Here is a 6,160-nt window from a genome sequence, read left to right as displayed (position 1 = left end):
ACAGATATGGCCCAGAAAGTACAGAACTCAAAAAATACTCAAATAAGTATTTTATTAACAATTAAACATGTAATACTTTTAAGTAACCACAATTGACTTACAAACATAGCTCTGTAAAAGCTGGACATTGTAGCACATGTACATTGCAACGCCATCTTAGAAGTTTGGTCACGCATTTCAAACCACAAATTTGAAAAAGACGAAATGCTGACTTCAACTACTTAAAATAAAACTTATCATATTACACTACAGAATGGTGATGTGTTCATAAACATGTGTTTCCATGCTTTCTCACCTCACTAAGCCTATCCCAGCAGCACACGGGCGGAAGGCGGGGCACATCCTGGACAAGTCGCCACCTCATCACAGGGCCAACAAAGATAGACAACATTCACACTCACATTCATTCACTAGGGCCAATTTAGTGTTGCCAATCAACCTATCCCCAGGTGGGAGGAAGCCAGAGTACCCAGAGGGAACCCACGCAGTCACGGGGAGAACATGTAAACTCCACACAGATAGATCCAGAGTCCAGGATCGAACCCAGGACCTTCGTATTGTGAGGCAAACGTACTAACCCCTGTGCTGCCCCAAGTTAGATTTGTATTTACAGTTAACATTTATATTTATATTTAATATTTAGATATAAAATGTAGAGTCAACATTTAGTCTTAAGTGTGATGAAAATTTGCTAAATGTGAGAAATGTATCTGCTAGAAAAGTGTGACTGAATTTTTACATTCGGCACCACATAAAAACATGTGCCAAAACATAAATTACAGAAGTGCAATTTGTACAACGTAAAAAAAATGTGTACTACTAACAACAATTGAAATGTCATTGACATTTGGGGGACAAATCAGAGCTAACTTAAAAACGTAGCGTAGAAGCTGTGTCGCACAAACGTTTGCACTGCATCTACAATCTCATATCAAGCCAGAGGTTTGTTCTTCAGGGACTGGAGTGCGTTTGGCAGCTTTAAATCATCCAGTTTTAAGAAAAGTTTTTGGAATACCTCAAATGTGTATACTTTAGCTGTCTGGGATGATCGAGATTCAGCGCGTAGGTCAAGCCAAGGAGAAGAGAGCAAGCCCTTGCAATAACTCTATGTCCTGTGATGACTTCCACGCCCTCTGTGACGATGCCAATGTTATCTGGTATTTGTCGAAGCTCCAGGCTTTTGGGTCACAGGAATGGCCATCATGAGATGTTCAGGTTCCTCCAAGCTCCCAGTTTCCTGCAACATGAAATTATTAGGTTCTTTATATTATATATAAATATTTAGCAAGCATATTACATTACTAGACTATACATTTATTATTGATTTTATAAGTTATAAATCAATTTTATTTTCATGCACGCCTTGGTCTCAAACTGATCTAGGTTTTGTGTTCTCTCTATTTTGATGTTTTTATAGTCTACAAATGCAAATGTCCTTCCATTGTAATGAGGGATTTATGCTGTTCTACAATTACATACTTCTCTATGTACAGTATCTTGTTGAACAATAGTGTTCATCTCTCTAGGTCAATGATTCCAAACTGTGGTACGCGTACCACTAGTGGTATGCAGGCTTCATCTAGTGGTACGCCAAATAAGTGTGTGTGTGCAGAAAAACATCGCACAGGGCGATGTGATGCGTCTAGTGCAGTAGCCTTGGAGTAGTAGTACCTGTAGTTAGTGCATGCTGCATGCCGCTTTTGCTTGCTATGCTGCATGCTGCTTCTGCCTGATACTCATTGCTTTCAGCTAGTGCCGCCGGCTAGCCCTCTGTCTCAGAGGGCGAAAAGAGGAGCCGAGTGCATAAGCCTCCTCAGCCGGTACATAGCCTCTCCATTGTCAAGACTCGTACATGCCTCCTCGTGGCCACACACGGTAACTGGAACCTCGCGGTTCCAGGCTAAGTTGTACGGGATCTCGGAGCAGCAGGGGGCCCCAGAGACGGGGCATGCAGGCCCACCGGTGTGTGGACATGCCCTGGTGCCCAGTCAACCCCTGTCCCAGCTATGGGTAAATAACCCCAGCTATGGGCGAATAGTGAAAACCGCCTCAACGGTGGACCAGGCGGAAGATGGCGGCAGCGGAATGCACCACAACGGCTGGGAAGGCGGATGAAGGCTGCAGCAAAGACGGGTCCCCAGTCGTCTTGGTCTCCATGCCACTGGACCCTGGCCCGCTCAATGCCAAGGACTGTGTGGTGGCTGACCGTGCACCAGTCTCCCCACATTAAAAGATTCCACGCACAGGCGTCCTCCCTACGGAGGACAGTCATACTCGTTTCGAGTGACCGCCGACGACGACGCCAAATAATCACTTGATTAAAGTACAGTGTTTTTTTTTCCTAATTTCAATCACGGTGTTACTTTTCTAACTGTGTATAATGTTACAGTGGCCCAAAATATTAAATGTAGTTGTTAAATAAAAACCTATGCTTTGTTTGAAGGAATACTGAGGCGTCATTATTATTATTATTATTACTGTGCCACTGTATTTTAACATTGATCATTATGGTGGTACTTGGAGAACCAATTTTTTTCTGAGGTGGTACTTGGTGGAAAAGGTTTGAGAACCACTGCTCAGATTTTCGAGATTTGGAGACTGTATGACAAGGAGCACTGAAGCTGTTAAAAAAGATAGTACAAAAAAAGGTCACAGATCTGTGTCAATCTACTTAACAGCACCTACTAGAGCGGGGGCAGCAACCCGTGGCTCAGGAGCCGCATGCGGCTCTTTAGCGCCACCCTGGAGCTTTTTCAAAGATGTGTGAACATTTTTTTGTTTTACTATGGTTTCTGTAGGACAAACATGACACAAACCTTCTTAATTGTTGGAAATCCCACTGTTTATATTAAACATGCTTTACTGATGAGAGTAATTGGCAAGTGCCGTTTTGTCCTACTAATTCCAGCGGTCCTTGAACTCACCGTAGTTTGTTTACATGTACAACTTTCTCCTACAGTGCCACAGAAAGATGTGTTCTATGCCACTCCTTCTTTGTCACATTTTGACCACCAAACTTTTTATGCTGTGCATGAATGCACAATGGTGAGCTTTGTTGATGTTGACTTGTTGGGAGTGCTAATCAGGCATATTTGGTCAATGCATGACTGCAAGGTAATCGTTGCTAATATGCTATATTGGCTAGCTGTATGTACATATTGCATCATTATGCCTCGTTTGTAGGTATATTTAAGCTCATTTAAATTCCTTTACTTATGTCCTATGTGTATTTAATTTAAATTTGTATGTCTCATGACACATTATCTGTATGTAATATTAGCTGCATTTCTCATAGTGTTTTGTGTGCCATGTTGTTCCAGACCACAGCAAACGTTACCCAGCTTGCAAAGATTGTAATAAATCCATTAGAAGAAGACAGCCTGCGGTTTCCTTTAATTTGGACACACACATCTATACATTTGGCCATTCTGAGCTAGTAATTTCCAGAAGTTATCTCATCCTGTGAGAAGCCTCCATTTTACTAATGATTTCCAATGTTGCAAAAATGCCTAGAATAAAACTACAACATTTCTGTCAACGAAGATGTGCGTCAGCCTTTGATAGTAGGCTAATATAGCTAATATAGACACTTACATCATGTGTTGTCTTCATTATAACACCGCTGTAAAATGAGAAAGTTTGTGACATGTTAAGCTAGCTGCTCCTGCTAACATTAAATGCTAACCGCTGTGGACCGGACATTAACGCACTAAAATTAACAGATGTATGTATGAAAAGAAATACAATTGTGGCTCTAAAACGTAACACTGTATATTTCGAACATGCAGGCATACAACATGATACATCACGTTGTATGCTTGCATGTTCGAAATAAACTCAAACTCAAACTGTTAGACTGACTTCATGTGTGTTTGACTAAGTTTTCGTCACAACACAGACAAGTTGCCTGCCTGCAGGGAAAGACAAGCCAAGACACGACCCATGCACAGGAAGTAAAGCCAACAGAAGTGTGGGGACGTGCCGTCCGGACAAGAATATTCTCTTTCGTCGATAACACCCAATATTTCCCTTTATGGAAATGTATCCAACCTTAATATTAAAACCAATGTACTTATTTATGCAATATCAATAAATAAATAAAAACAGGTTATATCAACATGCAAGGAACGTGACAGAACCAATGATAGCGGAAAGGCTAACACACATCCTTCAAAATAAAAGTTTGACTTCGATACATTATAAATTATTCCAAAATGTACAATGCAGTGTTCATATTATAGCAAAACAAAATCACACTACCACATTAACATAGTCTTGCAAACAGAGGACAACTGTATGTTGCTACCTAGTCTCTTTTTTTTTGCTCATTTTATTTTGTAATATAGCCGACCATTACATGCGTTCTTCCTACTAGCCCAGTGATAACAAAATACGTTTTCTTACCTTAGTCATCGAGTTTTACAAGATGAGCGATGTGGAAGAAGACGAACATTCTCTGACTGTGCTCTCTTGTTCAAATGTCTTGTGGCGAGATAGTCTGCTGCACTCGTAAAGATAGCGCATTTTGACCGGAAGTGCGTTTCATTTAAAATTCAACTAATAACATGAATTACATTTCACACAATATTCTATCTATTAAGAACTAAATACATATAATTCTTATGTTTGAATTAACTACAATGAGTAGATTTTATTCCGAACATTTGTATATGAAATGTAATTAAATATTTGACTCAAAATCAAATTATTATATCTTCCATCCATCCATCCATCCATCCATCCATCCATCCATCCATCCATCCATCCATCCATCTTCTTCCGCTTATCCGAGGTCGGGTCGCGGGGGCAGCAGCCTAAGCAGGGAAGCCCAGACTTCCCTCTCCCCAGCCACTTCGTCCAGCTCCTCCCGGGGGATCCCGGGGTGTTCCCAGACCAGCCGGGAGAGATAGTCTTCCCAACGTGTCCTGGGTCTTCCCCGTGGCCTCCTACCAGTCGGACGTGCCCAAAACACCTCCCTAGGGAGGCGTTCTGGGGGCATCCTGACCAGATGCCCAAATCACCTTATCTGGCTCCGCTCGATGTGGAGGAGCAGCGGCTTTACTTTGAGCTCCTCCCGGATGACAGAGCTTCTCACCCTATCTCTAAGGGAGACACCAGCCACCTGGCGGAGGAAACTCATTTTGGCCGCTTGTACCCGTGATCGTGTCTTTTCGGTCATGAGCCAAAGCTCATGACCATAGGCCATTATTATATCTTACCTAACAAAATAATTCAAATGTAGATGACCACATAATCTTTTTTACAATATGTGTTATTTCATCTCTGCCATAAATTGTGCATTAACACATACAATAAAAATGCTCACTTTTAATTGAAAATGCCAGAGAGGTAGTCAAATATTTATTATAGAGGTTGCATTGAATACACGCTATAATGGTTTCATTAGCACTCCTGACATCAATTGTAGTAATAAAATGCAATGTGGACAAAAATAAATGCAAAAATGTTTTGTTATTTAGAAATAGACTTGCATAATTCAAATTTACACGACCACATAATCTTTTTTTTTTTTTTACAGTATATGTTAATTCATCTCTCCCATAAATTGTACTGTATAATTGTACACAATTAAGAAGCTGTACAACGATAGCTTTTTGTGTGTGTGATATATTTATATGTTGGACAAAAAATACATAATTTTTTAAACGTGCATGTGCTGTAAATTTTGCATTCACACACTCCTTAAAGGCGAGCACTAATGTTCAAGTGTATGCTAACATGCATTGATTTCCAATAGCTGCTCCCATTAGAATGTTCTATTGGACCTACTGTCCGCTCAGCCTTAAAAACAATATTTGATAACTCATATGCAGTTGTTGTCTTTGCAGAGATAAGTACAATAGCATTATTTCTGCAGCAGCTCCTTTTTGTGACTCTAGTGCCTTTAGTGATGAATTGAAGTGTGCATTCTTGGATTAAATGAAATCAGGCAGATTTTTAAATGTTGTGATAATATTTCATTCAAATCTTTTATCATGCTTTTTAATGTATTGTATCTTAAAATAGGAAGAAAAAAAAAAACAACTAAAAAAAAAGAAGACCCTCCCTCACACCCCGCGCTCCCCCTCCTCCTCCTGCCCACAAACTCCGCAATGAGGGTTTTTTTTCCCTCGCTTGCACTTTTTCACCGACACCAAAC

Source organism: Entelurus aequoreus, linkage group LG04 (genome assembly GCF_033978785.1).
Source record: "Entelurus aequoreus isolate RoL-2023_Sb linkage group LG04, RoL_Eaeq_v1.1, whole genome shotgun sequence".
Taxonomy (NCBI): domain Eukaryota; kingdom Metazoa; phylum Chordata; class Actinopteri; order Syngnathiformes; family Syngnathidae; genus Entelurus; species Entelurus aequoreus.
This window is presented reverse-complemented; position numbering follows the sequence as displayed.